This window comes from Lithobates pipiens, unplaced genomic scaffold (genome assembly GCF_037356315.1).
Source record: "Lithobates pipiens isolate NorthernLeopardFrog02 unplaced genomic scaffold, aLitPip1_a1.2 Scaffold_8, whole genome shotgun sequence".
In the NCBI taxonomy this organism is placed as follows: domain Eukaryota; kingdom Metazoa; phylum Chordata; class Amphibia; order Anura; family Ranidae; genus Lithobates; species Lithobates pipiens.
The window spans coordinates 63,196,054-63,212,119 of NW_027507903.1; positions in this window are offsets into that span (position 1 = coordinate 63,196,054).

Here is a 16,066-nt window from a genome sequence, read left to right on the forward strand (position 1 = left end):
TGTATAATATTCTTTCTTCCAAATATAGAAAGGATATTATACTTGACTGCTGCCCTTCTGCTGCAGTCTGCTAAACATTCACAACTCACTTGTTCCACAAAAGTTCTTATAAGGACTGGTAACTTGGTATAGGGTGCTACGGTACATAGGCTTGAGTGCGGTACAGTCTGCTGTTCTGTAAGGACCGCTATCGGTCCACAATAGATAGGGTTGACGTGCACCACTGCTGACCGCTCACCTATACTGCAGCAGTCCTTCAGCGGTATAGGGACTGACGTACAGTCTGCTAATCACTAACACACAACCTGCTTGTTCCACAAAAGTTCTTATAAGGACTGGTAACTTGGTATAGGGTGCTACGGTACATAGGCTTGAGTGCGGTACAGTCTGCTGTTCTGTAAGGACCGCTATCGGTCCACAATAGATAGGGTTGACGTGCACCACTGCTGACCGCTGCCCTATACTGCAGCAGTCCTTCAGCGGTATAGGGACTGACGTACAGTCTGCTAAACACTAATACACAACCTGCTTGGTCCACAAAAGTTCTTATAAGGACTGGTAACTTGGTATAGGGTGCTACGGTACATAGGCTTGAGTGCGGTACAGTCTGCTGTTCTGTAAGGACCGCTATAGGTCCACAATAGATAGGGTTGACGTGCACCACTGCTGACCGCTCACCTATACTGCAGCAGTCCTTCAGCGGTATAGGGACTGACGTACAGTCTGCTAATCACTAACACACAACCTGCTTGTTCCACAAAAGTTCTTATAAGGACTGGTAACTTGGTATAGGGTGCTACGGTACATAGGCTTGAGTGCGGTACAGTCTGCTGTTCTGTAAGGACCGCTATCGGTCCACAATAGATAGGGTTGACGTGCACCACTGCTGACCGCTGCCCTATACTGCAGCAGTCCTTCAGCGGTATAGGGACTGACGTACAGTCTGCTAAACACTAATACACAACCTGCTTGGTCCACAAAAGTTCTTATAAGGACTGGTAACTTGGTATAGGGTGCTACGGTACATAGGCTTGAGTGCGGTACAGTCTGCTGTTCTGTAAGGACCGCTATCGGTCCACAATAGATAGGGTTGACGTGCACCACTGCTGACCGCTCACCTATACTGCAGCAGTCCTTCAGCGGTATAGGGACTGACGTACAGTCTGCTAATCACTAACACACAACCTGCTTGTTCCACAAAAGTTCTTATAAGGACTGGTAACTTGGTATAGGGTGCTACGGTACATAGGCTTGAGTGCGGTACAGTCTGCTGTTCTGTAAGGACCGCTATCGGTCCACAATAGATAGGGTTGACGTGCACCACTGCTGACCGCTGCCCTATACTGCAGCAGTCCTTCATCGGTATAGGGACTAAGAGTTTTGTCACAGGGTCATTTAAAAAATGACAGGCAGAGGAAGAGGCAGGCCCTTCCGCAGGGGTGGTAGGGGTAGGGCAGGAGCAACAGGCTTGAGCCAAAGTGGGAAGTTGCAGAAGGTGCGTTCAATTACTTTAAAGGATGCACCAGACTTGGTTGAGTGGCTCGCTCAGCCTTACTCTTCTGCACCCTCCTCATCCTCTCGATCTGCACCCTCTTCTTCACTCTCTGCTATGTGCACCCCCAAAGACACTACCACCAACAACACGACCACCACCACCACCACCACATACCTTCCGCTTGAGTCACTGGAATTATTTTCCGATCCATATCAAGAGGACATTTCTGATGCGCAGCCACTCTTGGTATTGGATCAGGAAGAGGAGGTAGCAACAAGCGCTACTCAGCAGTCTGACGCCAGTACCCAGATCAGCCCAAGGAGGAGGTTGGTCCCCGGTGTTGCTGCCTACTCCGAGATCTCTACTTATAGCGGTGGGGAAGGTGACGTTGATGATGACGTGTCTAGTGATGTCACGTGGGTGCCCACAAGAGAGGAAGAGGAGGGGAGTTCAGAGGGAGATATGGACCAGCAGATAGGGAGGAGAAGCAGCAATGACTTACATTGCACAGCAGGGACAAAGCAGACTGCAAATGTATCAGGAGCGAGTCATCGACCATGTACGGTCACATCTGGCGCTCCCAGGACACCGGCACATGGCTCCGCAGTGTGGGCTTTTTTTAACGTGTCCGCTGCTGACAATAGCGTTGCCATCTGCAATCTTTGCAGTCAACGCGTTAGTCGCGGTAAGCCCAATACTCACCTAGGGACGACCGCCTTAAGAAGGCACATGAGCAGCCATCACCGAGCCCAGTGGGAGCAACGGAACACACAAAGCCACACTGCAGGCTCTCACCGTCCAGCCTCGTCTTCTACTTCTCCTTCTCCTCTCTCCTCACAATTGTCCTCCACTCCACCTTCCATCACGCCAAGCTCACATTTTTCTGCAAAAAGGCAGGCTTCCGTGGGCCTAATGTTTGAGCGTAAAAAAATGATGACGCCGGATAACCCTCTTGCCCAACGGTTGGCGGCTGGCTTGTCAGAACTCATAGCCCGCCAACTACTGCCATATAAACTGGTGGACTCGGAGGCCTTTCGCAAATTTGTGGCCATTGGAACACCACAATGGAAGGTCCCAGGAAGGAAGTATTTCTCAGAGAAGGGCATCCCAGAGCTATATGGCCATGTTCAGCGGCAAGTGAATGTATCTCTGGCACACAGTGTCGGTGCCAAGATACATCTGACCACAGACACGTGGTCTAGCAAACACGGGCAGGGAAGGTATATCAGTTTTACTGCCCACTGGGTGAACCTTCTGACGGCCGTCAAGCATGTAACCCGTGGCACCCGTGTAGATTTGGTTTTACCGCCACGGATTGCATGCAGGCCTGACTCTTCTTCTCCTCCTCCTACTCCATCCTCCTCCCTCTCCTCCTCAGCTGCCTCCTCCTTTTCCGCTGCTAGCGTCTCTTCCACTGCACCGCCCAAGCTCCCCAGAACCTATTCCACATGCCAGGTGAGACGTTGCCATGCCGTGCTGCGTCTGTTGTGCCTGGAAGCAAAGAGCCACACTGGCCCGGCACTCCTTTCAGCTTTGCGTTCACAGGCAGATGAGTGGCTAACACCGCTCAATTTGACAGTTGGTAAAGTGGTGTGTGACAACGGTGCCAATCTGCTTAGCGCATTGAAACAGGGCAAAATCACGCACGTGCCGTGCATGGCACACGTCTTAAACTTGGTCGTGCAGCGATTCCTTGTCAAATACCCTGGGGTCCAGGACATCTTGCGGCAGGCAAGGAAAATCTCGGCCCATTTCAGAAGATCTTACACGGCCATGGCTCGCCTTGCTGACATTCAGCGGCGACACCATCTGCCGGTCAGACGTCTTATTTGCGATTGCCCGACGCGATGGAACTCAACCTTCTATATGCTTGATAGGCTGCTCCAGCAGAAACGTGCAGTTAACGTCTACCTGTATGAACTCTGCGAAAGAAACGGTTCTGGGGAGCTGGGTTTTTTTTCACCGCGCCAGTGGCTGCTCATGCGCGACACATGCAGACTTCTGCGGCCATTTGAGGAGATCACCAAACTGGTCAGTCGCAGCCATGGCGCCATCAGTGACATGGTACCTTATGCCTTCTTTCTGGAGCGTGCATTGCGTCGTGTCATTGATCAGGCTGTGGAGGAGCAGGAGCGGGAAGATGAGGAAGTCGCAATGCTGGATGAATTCCCAGGGGGGGCTACTCTATCTGAGACAAGTCAACAACAGGAGTCTGATGAGGAGTCAGAGGAGGATGGTGCCGGGGCGGATGAGCAGGAGCAAGAAGAGCATGCTTTAAACCTTTCTGGGATCCCTGTTGTGCGAGGATGGGGAGAGGAGAATGAAGAGGACGACATTATCCTGGATGATGAGCAGGAGCCAGGCCACCACACCGCTTCCACTTTAGTGCAAATGGGGGCCTTCATGCTCCAGTGTTTTAATAGGGACCCCCGTATAAAAAGCATGAGGGTCAAGGACCAGTACTGGGTGGCAACGTACTTAGACCCCCGGTACAAACACAAAATGGCGGAAATGTTACCGCCGTCGCAGAGGGCTGTCAGAATGCAGCACTTCCAGGCCTTGCTTCGAGAAATGCTGCATTCTGCTTTTGCGTGCGCTGGCAGAGGAGCAATTCCCACTCCCAGAGAAGGATTTGCGGGTACCAATCCAACAGCGCCTGCAAGAAGAGGCCGGTTTGAAGATGTGTTGGTGACTTCGGATATGAGGTCATTCTTTCAGCCGACCCATCGACAGGTGTCATCCGGATCCAGCATCAGGGAACGCCTAGACCGTCAGGTGTCCGACTACATTGGGTTAACGGCCGATGTGGACGCTCTGAGGAGTGATGAACCCCTAGACTACTGGGTGGGCAGGCTTGACCTCTGGCCAGAGCTTGCCCAATTTGCAATCGAACTGTTGGCTTGCCCCTCATCCAGTGTCCTGTCCGAAAGGACGTTCAGCGCAGCAGGGGGGATTGTGACCGATAAGCGTACTCGCCTAGCTCACCACAGTGTTAACTACCTCACATTTCTAAAAATGAATGAGGCATGGATCTCGGAGGAATTCAACACATGTGACCAGTAGACCATGTATATGTCTATAAACTATTTTTTTAATCAAGCACACAGACCTTCTTAATTCATTTGGCTCACTTCCTTGACCCAAAAAAGCACACCGTACTATATGCCCCTACCCTCCTCTTTGAAGAGGTTGAGCGGTGTCATATTTCTACTGGGGCTGCTTATGATATCCCTGTGCTGTGCTGACTTCCTCCTGGGGGTTCTTATTATGAAGGGATCACACTATCCCTGTGCTGTGCTGACTTCCTCCTGGGGGTTCTTATTATGAGGGGATCACACCATCCCTGTGCTGTGCTGACTTCCTCCTGGGGCTGCTTACGGTGCTGCTGTCAGTGCTGTATGTCACGGTGCTGCTGTCAGCGCTGTATGTCACGGTGCTGCTGTCAGCGCTGTATGTCACGGTGCTGCTGTCAGCGCTGTATGTCACGGTGCTGCTGTCAGCGCTGTATGTCACGGTGCTGCTGTCAGCGCTGTATGTCACGGTGCTGCTGTCAGCGCTGTATGTCACGGTGCTGCTGTCAGCGCTGTATGTCACGGTGCTGCTGTCAGCGCTGTATGTCACGGTGCTGCTGTCAGTGCTCTGTATTACGGTGCTGCTGTCAGATGCCTCTATCACGGTGCATGTGTCATTCCGGTATGTCACGCTGCTGGTGATCATCTCCTGCACCCTCTTCTTTGCCTACCCTGGTCCCTGACCTTCCCTCTCCTCCATTGCCTTCATTAGCTCCATAGTCCTGAATTGTTAGAACAATTTCCCAAATAAAATAAAAATGCTTGTAGTTATCGATCCCAAATTCACCTCATACATGTATTATGTCATTGTCCAGATGGTGGGACTACGTTTTACCCCCTAATAATTACCACGTGGCCGCAAATTCGACATGAAGGTTTGCAAAGTTCGCCTCCCATTGAAGTCAATGGGGCCCGCGGCGAACGTTCGGTTTCGCGAACGTTTGGGTCCGTTCGCATTTCGCTTTCGCGAAACGTCCCGTCGGAAGTTCGTCCATCACTAGTGCAGAATCCAGGCGTGTGCTGTATACAGGTTGCAGAATGCAGGTGTGTGCTTTATATTGCTGTGTGACCTTTACCCACCTATAGTAGCTGAGCTGTGAGCTTACCCGGTAAGGGGAGGGTGGTGTTGCTGTGTTCACAAACCAGGTATAGAGTAGATGAGCTGATCTGATAAAGGGGGGACTTACACCCACATCTTGCAGCCATCAGATCAGTCCAGCAAGCAGCAGGTCACAGCAGCATCTTGCCATCTTCCCTGCGGCCATCAGATCCCATCCACGTTCCAGCAAGCAACACGCCTTGTCAGCAGGTCAGTTCCCAAATCTGAATCAAATCATCAATGCCAATGCTGTCCCCCGGGACAGATCCGATCCAGAGATCGCCATACAGTGGGATCTCTGGATCAGATCTGTCCCTGAGGACAGTAGATAATGCAAAGTATGGGCCATACTTTGTATTGTCAGCTGCCTCCCCGTCTCACTCTGATGTCTCCCTCATAGCAGCTCCGGTCCAGCTCTCCACTTTCCTGACCTTGGCACGATCTGTCCAAAAATGTGGCATCTGCTCACACCTGAGTGACTGACACCTCAGTCCTGTCCCGTCTATTGTCACTGGCTACCATGGATGAACAGCATCGGCTGTTATTACAAGGAGCGGGAGGGGACGTCCCCATCCCCCCACAGCTCCACCCAGGTCTCCCATCCCACCCGCAGACCTGAGCCAGCTGGCCAGAGACCCGAACAAAGCCGAACTTGCCTTTGATCAGGTCTCCGATGTAGAAAACTGGAAGCGACGACAGCACAGTGTCACTTCCGGTTTACTCGGTAGCCAACAGCGCCATTTAAAAAAGAAAGCAGAATTAAAAAACACTGATCTTGGCAGAGGAGGGTGTTTTTTGTGGGTGTTTTTACAGTTGGGGGGGTGCCAGATATAGGATGGGCCCAGGGTGGCAAATGCTCTAGGTACGCCCCTGCCATTCCCAACTGGATGTTCACTCAAGTTGGACAGTCCCTCTCTCACAAGGCCTAGCAGCCAACAAGGTGCTTACTCAGGAACAAGTCTCTGCCACAGACGTTGTTGTAGAACATACAAAATAATGTCTCTGCCACATACGTTGTTGTAGAACTCATGGGGAAACTAAACTTGAAGAACACTCGTAGGATACCTGGATCTTTCAGCCAGCTTGGCGATATCCACAAGACTGGATTATCTTGGGTACTTCAGCCCTTCCAGGCTCTTACTAATGTAGCGATGACACTTTGGACAAGGTGTCTGCTATGTACAAATTTAGTTTTTGCCTCCGAACAGTAAAGGGGTTCTGAGGGTTAATTACGTAGGTTTAACTTTGACATCAGTTTGGCTGGGCTGTGTTAGACTACTGCCTGGTCATGTGTACAGTTAAGTGCACATGACAGGTTTAGAACCAGGCCTGGTTGGAAGCTTGGGTATCAGCGTTCCTCAGAACCAATCAGTGGGTGCGCCAGGCCCGCTGAGGAGTCTGGGGAAGGGTACTTAAGATGCTGAAGTCACGTGTTCTGGGTTAGTTCATGAGGCCATAGCTGCCTGTTCCTGACCAGGGTAGCCCCACGAGGGGTCCCGGTCACAGGAGCCTATGTTGCTCCGCAACATGCTTTGGTTGGTTAGCCAGCCCCGAGACATCAAAATCGGGTGGATCCGCACCCCAGGCCATAGCCTTCCTGGGGGCTGTTCATGAGGACCAGGACTATGAAGTCAGTACATCGTTCTGGACCGGAACCCCGAACCACGTGATGTCTGCATCTTAAATACTCCCAATGGGCGGGCTCCGAGAGAGAGTAACTTAAGCACCTAAAGAGACCATAGTTCCATGCCTGACAGTGCCCCCTGTGGCCAGGCTGAACATCTCACAGTCCAGTCTGACTGATGCCGAAGTCTAAATTTAGACAATTGTACCCAAACCAAACTACAGTTCAGGCATAACTTTAACTTTGAAAAACGCATAGCGTGTGCTCTTCAGGAGCCACCGCTACATAAGCAAATAGAAGTATGAATTTTTCTACAAATATGTATTTTCTGTGAAATGCCGTACTTATCTATACATTGATAAGACCAAGCAGATATTGGCTACAAATATCGAACAAGGATATAGAACTGTCCAATTGAGAGAGCATAAAATAGACAAGTTGGGAAATGGAATACATTTTCCCAGACAGAATTTCTATTTTGAACAGTGTCAGAATATTTGTATCTTTTTTCTTTTTAAATCAATCTTTTTTATTATGCAGTTCAGAGATAGCAAAGGAAGAAAAATAAAACAATAGAAGGTGAGCCCATGCAGAGGGCAGAAAAACGTAATTAACAAATACAGTTCCATACAATTCCCTATGAATCATATGCTGTGTGGCTCCAGCACAAAAAAAAGCTGACATAGTATCTCCCTGGAAAACAGACAAAAGGAAAGTCAACCCCACGCCCCGGATGAGAGAGAAAAACACTTTGATGACCACTTCAACAATAAAGGACCATGTAGATGTCAGAGGGTATGTTGCTGTAGAGGCATTATCTAGCCAGCATTACCAGACCTTGAAGAACCTTTTGGGGTGACCCCTGTTGTGGTAGGTGTCCCTTTATAGAAGCAGTTTGAGTTGACAAGTTACTTCCAAAATTAGATAGTGGGAGGAGAGGATTTCTTCCAGCACATATAGTCAGCCTTCCTGGCGTAAAACAATAGAAGGATGAGGATCCTCTCTGCCACAGTAGGAACCGAGTCCTCCACTAGACCTTTTTATTAAGGCAGGTCCTTTTATTGTGTATTATTTTATTTCATTATTAGTTGCATTCATTATTAATTATATGTAGCACTAACCCCCGAAGGAGCTACTGGTTTTATTCGGGCTTACCATTACCTCTTCTGCTCGCCTCTTCATCTAAGGGGGGTCCCGTGGAAAGTAGTCCAAATGAAGATATAATCAGACACGTGGTCCTTTTTGAAGATTTATTTAGGGGTAACACCAAAGATAAACACAAGACACAGTCCTTCAATAGAGGGTTAGAGGACAAGGGGGAGTTCAGGCACCTAGTAATTGCGGGTTAGAGGTATCAGTCAGATCCAGAGGACAAACAGCTCCACAGACTGGATCCAGCAGTCACCGGATAGGCCCCTCTCAATTGATCTAGCAGCCGATGATATGCCAAAGAAAGTCTATGCCACAGACTTGTTAATAAAACTTAGCGGTTCTTGAAAGTATATGCACAACAAAGTCTCTGTCACAGACTTGTTAATGAAACTTAGAGATTCTTGAGAGTTTTTTCGAAGAACTACCATACAGTACCAGATTCTTTCAGCCGACCCAGCGATACTGTAAGGATATTGATCCGGAATGCGTCCCCAAAGAGGCTCCTCCAGAGACACCAGCCTTGCGCTCGGTCCTCCACTGAAAAGTCCTCCCCTTGATCTTTCAGCTTTCCTCAGCTTCTCCCCGCAGGCGAGACAGCACAGGACCACCCCTGGATCAGTAGGCCCCAAGACATTCCTGGGCCTACACTCTCAGTTGCAGAGCCTCTGGCCAGCAGGCCCCAAGGCACAAGACCATGTGACACAGACCCCATGCCAGGAGGGCCCTGGGGTTGGGATCACATACCCCGGAAAACAGCGAACGAACCCAGAAAAATGGTGTTGGTACCCTAAATGCCCTCTCCCAGAATGCACAGCAGGGAAACCACACCCACTGAACCATTTCTTAGCAAGAGGCGGTATTCAATACATCCAGCCTGCTGCTGTTCCACACCCACTGACAGTGACACCTACGGTCAGGTGGGAATGAGTGCAACCCAACTGGACTGGTACAGAATCCAGAACTTTAGAGAAATTAGTCTGAGCCAAAACTACAACTTCAGATAATTAAATTCAAGAAAAAAAAAACAATAGCGTCTGCTCATCAGGAGCAGGGCGTTACATATATATATATATATATATATATTTTTTTTTATTATTAATTATATTTTAATAAGGCAGGTCCTTCCAGGCATAACACACTAGAAGGTGGATCCTTTCTGGCACAGTAGGAACCAAATTCTCCACTAGAACCTATTTTAATTTTTTAGGTAGGTCCTTGTTCTACATAGCTGATAGTAGATATAAAGGAGATTGTACAATAGTTAGCTTAAGGTGACAACTAAAGTCGTTATAAACCTCAAACATGACATATGAACAAAGCATATCCCTCTAAAACAGGGGTAGGCAACCTTTGAGAGGTGGAGACCTACCTGTAGAACATGTAAGAAATCAAAGCTCACCAGGCCAGGGTCCTGTTAGCGAGATAAACTATTTGACACTTTTGGTGTGCTTTCAGAAAGTGCACCAAACCCTCAGGATATAATAGTCTCTTCAGGGCCGTCTTTAATATTGATTGGACCCTGGGCAAAACTTTTCTTCGGGCCCCCCCATGCAGTTTTGCTCTCCATCTGCTGCTCTGAGACATACAATAAATAGCAGCTAGACTCAAAATCAGATCAGGCAGCCATTGCGATTGATTGCCAGAGGTTACAGTGTATCATTATACTATCGTGCCCATATTGCTATTTTGCATCTATATGGGCACAATAGCATCTATATGTTATCGTGCCCATAAAAATGCTATTGTGTCTAGTATCCTTAAGCCCAGTGACACTGACCTTGCATGCATGTAGTACCGCTTCATTCTGTGAATCCGGCGGTTACCAGGAATAAGAGGCAGGGTGCTGTTGGTATCACTCTGTCTGACATTTCTGCCGGAACTTTAGAAAAGGCATTGGCTTATGCCTTCGCAGAACTACTGCTGCAACCACGGCTGTGCTCCCTCCATGGTTAGCGATACGTGCCTGCAAGTAGTTTCCATGCTTCCCGATGCACTTAATCCATGGTATGCAGGTTGGCAAGCACACGTGATCTACCAGTCATCTAGTTGTGATCGACTGGTAGATCGCGGTCCACGGGTTGCCGAGCCGGGCTCCAAAGTGTGTACTTGTCTCAGTTAAGACCCTTAAGTGTAATTTCTGTCTGCTGCTTCATTCCTCTGCTATCTGTATGAATCACATCTGACAAGTTATCCTGACACCAAGAGCAAAACGGTGATGGGGAGGGATCTACCGCTGATTGACAGACTCAGCTCCGATCCTGTGTGGAGGACGGGGTGTCCCTTTCCCCCCCAATTAGCTCTCTTCACTGAGCTCTACAGAGTGTAAACTTCAGCTCTCCACCCCTTTTTTGTCTGAACTCTCAGACAAGCGTTAAAAATTCAGCACTTTGAATGGATGTAGAGAAGATGGCAAATAAACAGGTACAGCTTATGTAGGAGGATTTGTTTCATCTCTGTATCACCTGGGCCAGTCACTTCAATGGGTATATGTGTACAACCACTGCATATCTGCATTTTATCACAGCACGCTGCAGAGCAGCCCCAGGCTGTGTCACAGTGTGACTGGGACATACAGGACAGCGTGTCCTTTCAATGACAGGTGTTTTACGTTGAAGTAAACACACAATGTTTATTAGCCCTAAGACACTGTTGCAGGGTTGCAGTAAGCCTTATGTAATAAAACAGTGACACAAAAGATTCCTAATATGGCTATCAGTAAGTTTAAGTGAGCATATCAGTACTTTAACTACTTCCCGACCGCTGGCCGTCAAATGACGGCCAGGCGGCGCACCTATTGTGGCGGGAGGCCATCATATGACGGCCTCCCCTTTTAAACAGGGAATGCCTGCGATCGTGCGTGCGCATCCCTGTTTCTTCGGTGGCGGCGGGTCACAGAGACACCGCTTGCCACCAAAGGGGGTGAACAGCCATTGGTTATGGCTGTTTACCACGTGATCGGCCATGATGAAGTCACGGCCGATCACAGATGGTCACACCCCCACTGTGCACGTCGCATGTGCACGTCGGTGGCAGCGTGTTCCCCGAGAACACCCACGTGATCGGCTGTGATCCTTTCACAGCCGATCACTAAAATGTAAACAAACCGCGGTAACGAGATGTTACCGGGTTCTCCTCCTCACACACCGATCGTGTGTGAGGAGGAGATTGCGGTAGCATCTCGTTACCGCTTACAGTGTACACCAATCACACTGATTGCCCCCCCCCCATAAAGAGGACCTGTCACCACCCCTCATAGTACATGTCGCGGTCCATCAGAGTACCGGAGTACCTGTCGCGGTCTATCAGAGTACCAGTCGTGGTCCATCAGAGTACCCGAGTACCTGTCACGGTCCATCAGAGTACATGAGTACCCTTCCCAGTCCATCTGAGTACCCGAGTACCTGTTACAGTTCATCTGAGTACCTGTCACCAGGCCATCAGAGTACCCGAGTACCTGTCACCAGGCCATCAGAGTACCAATCTGCAGCCCATCAGAGTACCAAGTACCTATTTGCAGCCCATGCCTCATAGAATATATGTAGGGGTGTTTGCTTTCCAAAATTGGGTCATTTTGTGGGTAATTTCACTGTCCCGGTGCTCCAGGACCTTCAAAAGTGTGATAGGTAGGAATGAAATGAGATGTGTCATTTATGCTCCTAGAAGTGCCTGAACGTACTACTTCAATGTTCGGCCTCTCTATGTGACCAGGCTGTGTAAAAGTCCTACACATGTGGTATTGCCATACTCGGGAGGAGTAGCAGAATGTGTTTTGGGGTGTAATTTTTGCTATATACATGCTATGTGTATCTAGAAATATCTTATAAATTGACAACTTTGTGTAAAAAAAAAAAAAAAAAGAAAAAAGCTTTTTCATTTTTTTCCACATATTCCAAAAACTTCTGGAAAAAAAATGAACTGTTCAAAAGACTCATTATGCTTCACAGATTATACGTTGGGGTGTTTGCTTTCCAAAATTGGGTCATTTTATGGGAAATTCCATTGTCCTGGTACTCCAGGGCCTTCAAAAGTGTAATAGGTGTCTGAAATGAGATGCGTCATTTTTGCTCGTAGAACGTCTCAAGGTACTACTTCAATGTTGGTGTTCTGTATGTGGCCAGGCTGTGTAAAAGTCTCACACATGTGGTATCGCCATACTCGGGAAGAGTAGCAGAATGTATTTTGGGGTGTAATTTGTTGTATGCATATGCTGTGTCTGAGAAATAACCTGATAATATGACAATTTTGTAAAAAAAAATAATAGTAAAAAAAATTTTTTAATTTTGCAAAGAATTGTGGGAAAAAATTACAACTTAAAAAAACTCACCATGCTACTTACTTAATACCTTGGAATGTCTACTTTGTAAAAAGGGGTCATTTGGGGGCGGTATTTTTACTTTCCTGACTTGTTAGAGCCGGTTCACACAGGGGCGACTCAGATCCGACTTCAGGTCGCCCCTAGTCACCTTAAGTCGCGCTACATGTAAAAATCAATGTAAGTGAATGAGAGCCGTCTTAATGCACACTACTGAAGTCGCTCCGACTTCAGAAAAGGTTCCTGTACTACTTCAATCTGACTTGTAGGCGACTGGTACCCATTGATTTCAATGGAGGTCGCCTCCAAGTCGGATCTCCATCCATACGGAGGCGACTCTCACAGAATTATCAGCTCTCAAGAGGGAACTCCACGCCAAATTTATTAAAAAACAATTGGTGTGGGTTCCCCCTCCGAGAGCATACCAGGACCTTAGGTCTGGTATGGATTTTAAGGGGAACACCCTACGCCTAAAAAACGGCATGGGGGCCCCCCCCAGATCCATACCAGACCCTTATCCGAGCACACTATCTGGCCGGCCAGGAAAGGGGGTGGAGACGAGCGAGCGCCCCCCCCCCCCTCCTGAGCCGTACCAGGCCGCGTGCCCTCAACATGGGGGGTGCCTTGGGGAAGGGGGGGGCGCGCGGCCCCCACCCCAAAGCACCTTGTCCCCGTGTTGATGAGGACAAGGGCCTGTTCCCGACAACCCTGGCCATTGGTTGTCGGGGTCTGCGGGCAGGGGGCTTATCGGAATCCGTGAGCCCCCTTTAATAAGGGGGCCCCCGTATCCCGGCCCACCCTATGTGAATGAGTATGGGGTACAATGTACCCCTACCCATTCACCTGTGAAAGAAAAGGTAAAAAAAAAAAAAAACACGACACACGAGGGTTAAAATAGTTTATTGCACAGCTATTCTCGCCGGACTCCTCCGCTATCTTCTGCTCTTTTGCTAGCTCTTTCACTAGCGGAGGAGCCCGACTTTCTTCTTCGCCGTCGCCCTCTTCTTCCGACTTCGGGGGTCTTGTCCCCCTCTTCGGTTCTTCTTGCCGGTCTTCTATCGCCGCTGCTGCCGTGTTCTGTTCTTCTTTTCTGGAGATGTTGCCTCGTCGCTGTCTCCAGTCACTATGACAGGACATGCGGCGACTTATATAGGGACATCATCCGGTGATGTCCCTATATAAGTCGCTGCACGCCGCGTGTCCTGTCATAGTGACTGGAGACAGCGATGAGGCAACATCTCCAAAAGAGAAGAACAGAAGACGGCAACAGCGGCATCGGCGATAGAAGACACCGCTTCTAAAAGAGCTAGAAGAAGGCGCGGTGGCCCGGCAAGAAGAACCGAAGAGGGGGACAAGACCCCTGAAGAGGGGGACAAGACCCCCAAAGTCGGAAGGAGAAAGCCGGGCTCCTCCGCTAGTGAAAGAGCTAGCAAAAGAGCAGAAGATAGCGGAGGAGTCCGGCGAGAAGACCCCCGAAGACAGAAGAAGACCCCCGGAGCTGTGCAATAAACTATTTTAACACTTCTGTGTTGTGTTTTTTTTTTTACCTTTTTTTTCACAGGTGAATAGGTAGGGGTACATTGTACATAGGGTGGGGGCAGGATCAGGGGCCCCCTTATTAAAGGGGGCTCACGGATTCCGATAAGCCCCCGCCCGCAGACCCCGACAACCAACGGCCAGGGTTGTCGGGAAGAGGCCCTTGTCCTCATCAACATGGAGACAAGGTGCTTTGGGGTGGGGGGGCACTCCCTATATGTTGAGGGCACGCAGCCTGGTATGGCTCAGGAGGGGGGGCGCTCGCTCGTCTCCACCCCCTTTCCTGACCGGCCGGGTAGCGTGCTCAGAAAGGGTCTGGTATGGATCCGGGGGGGACCCCCACACTGTTTTTTCAGTGTAGGGGGTTCCCCTTAAAATCCATACCAGACCTAAGGGCCTGGTATGCTCTCGGAGGGGGAACCCATGCCGTTTTTTTTTTATTTGGCATGGAATTCCCCCTTGAGAGCTTATTCTCTGATTGGCCACGGCAAAAGTCGTCTGGCCTGGGGCGACTTAAAGTCGTGTTGTAAGTCGCCCCAAGTCATGTCCAAGTTGCCTCCAAAAGTTGTGTTGAAAGTCGTGTTGCCCCTGTGTGAACTGGCTCTGAGTGTCTCAAGAAATGAGGTACATCTGATGTACTGAAGGCCTGATCAGATGTGATCAATTTTCAGTGATTGGCACCATAGTTTGTAGACTCTAACTTTCACAAAGACCAAATAATATACACTAATGTGGGTTATTTTTACCAAAGATATGTAGCAGTATAAATTTTGGCCAAAATGTATGAAGAAAAATTACTAATTAGCAAAAATTTATGACAGAAACAAAGAAAAAGGCATTTTTTTCACAAAATGTATGTTTTATTTTATTTATAGCACAAAAAAATAAAAAACCCACTGATAAAATACCACTAAAAAAAATCTCTATGTGTGTGGGAAAAAGGACGCAAGTTTCATATGGGTACAGTGTTTGTACAGAGTAATTGTCATTCAAACTGTGAGAGCGCTGAAAGCTGAAAATTGGTCTGGTCAGGAAGGGGGTGTAAGTGCACTGTATTGAGGTGGTTAAACTGGATCCTGAAGAGTACGGGAAGCCAAGGCAGATCTAGGACAGTTCATTTACACCAGTGAGGCTTCATAATTCATTGAGCTCTAAGCCTAGGTTCAGACTGGATGCAGTGCAATTTTCATGCAGTTTGGAGAGTGAATTTGCAGTGCGATTTGTGCTTGACAGCTACGATTCTAATGTGATTTTAATAGTCTATGGAGCTTAAATTCACACAGAATCTATGTGTTCTGGAATGCATCTAAACTGCACCAGACTCACAACAGCGTGAACCAGGGCTAATGGATTATCTTCATATATTGCACAATGCATATTGCATCAACTTGGAAACTTTAATGATATCCTGTGCCTCAATTTCCTGACAATCCTATTGAGTAATGAAACACTGATGGCCACAAGATAACTACCTTAAATCCAGCTTCATGTCAACTTATCATAGGCCTGGACTTCACATATCATGCAACCGGGGTGCAGGTGGTGGGAAGGGGTGCTCTAAGGCTACATTCACATTTCTGATTCCTGCCGCTAAAATTCGCACATAATCGCCGGTGTAAATGTAGCCTTAGGCCTCATTCCCACCAGTTTGCTTTTCATCCGTTTTACATTATTTTTCACCTGCGTTTTTTTTATGCATTTTTTAAAAGAGGAGATGGTTTTGTTGTTTGGCAAATTCAAAAATGCATCACATGCATTTCCACAGTGTGTCCTTTGA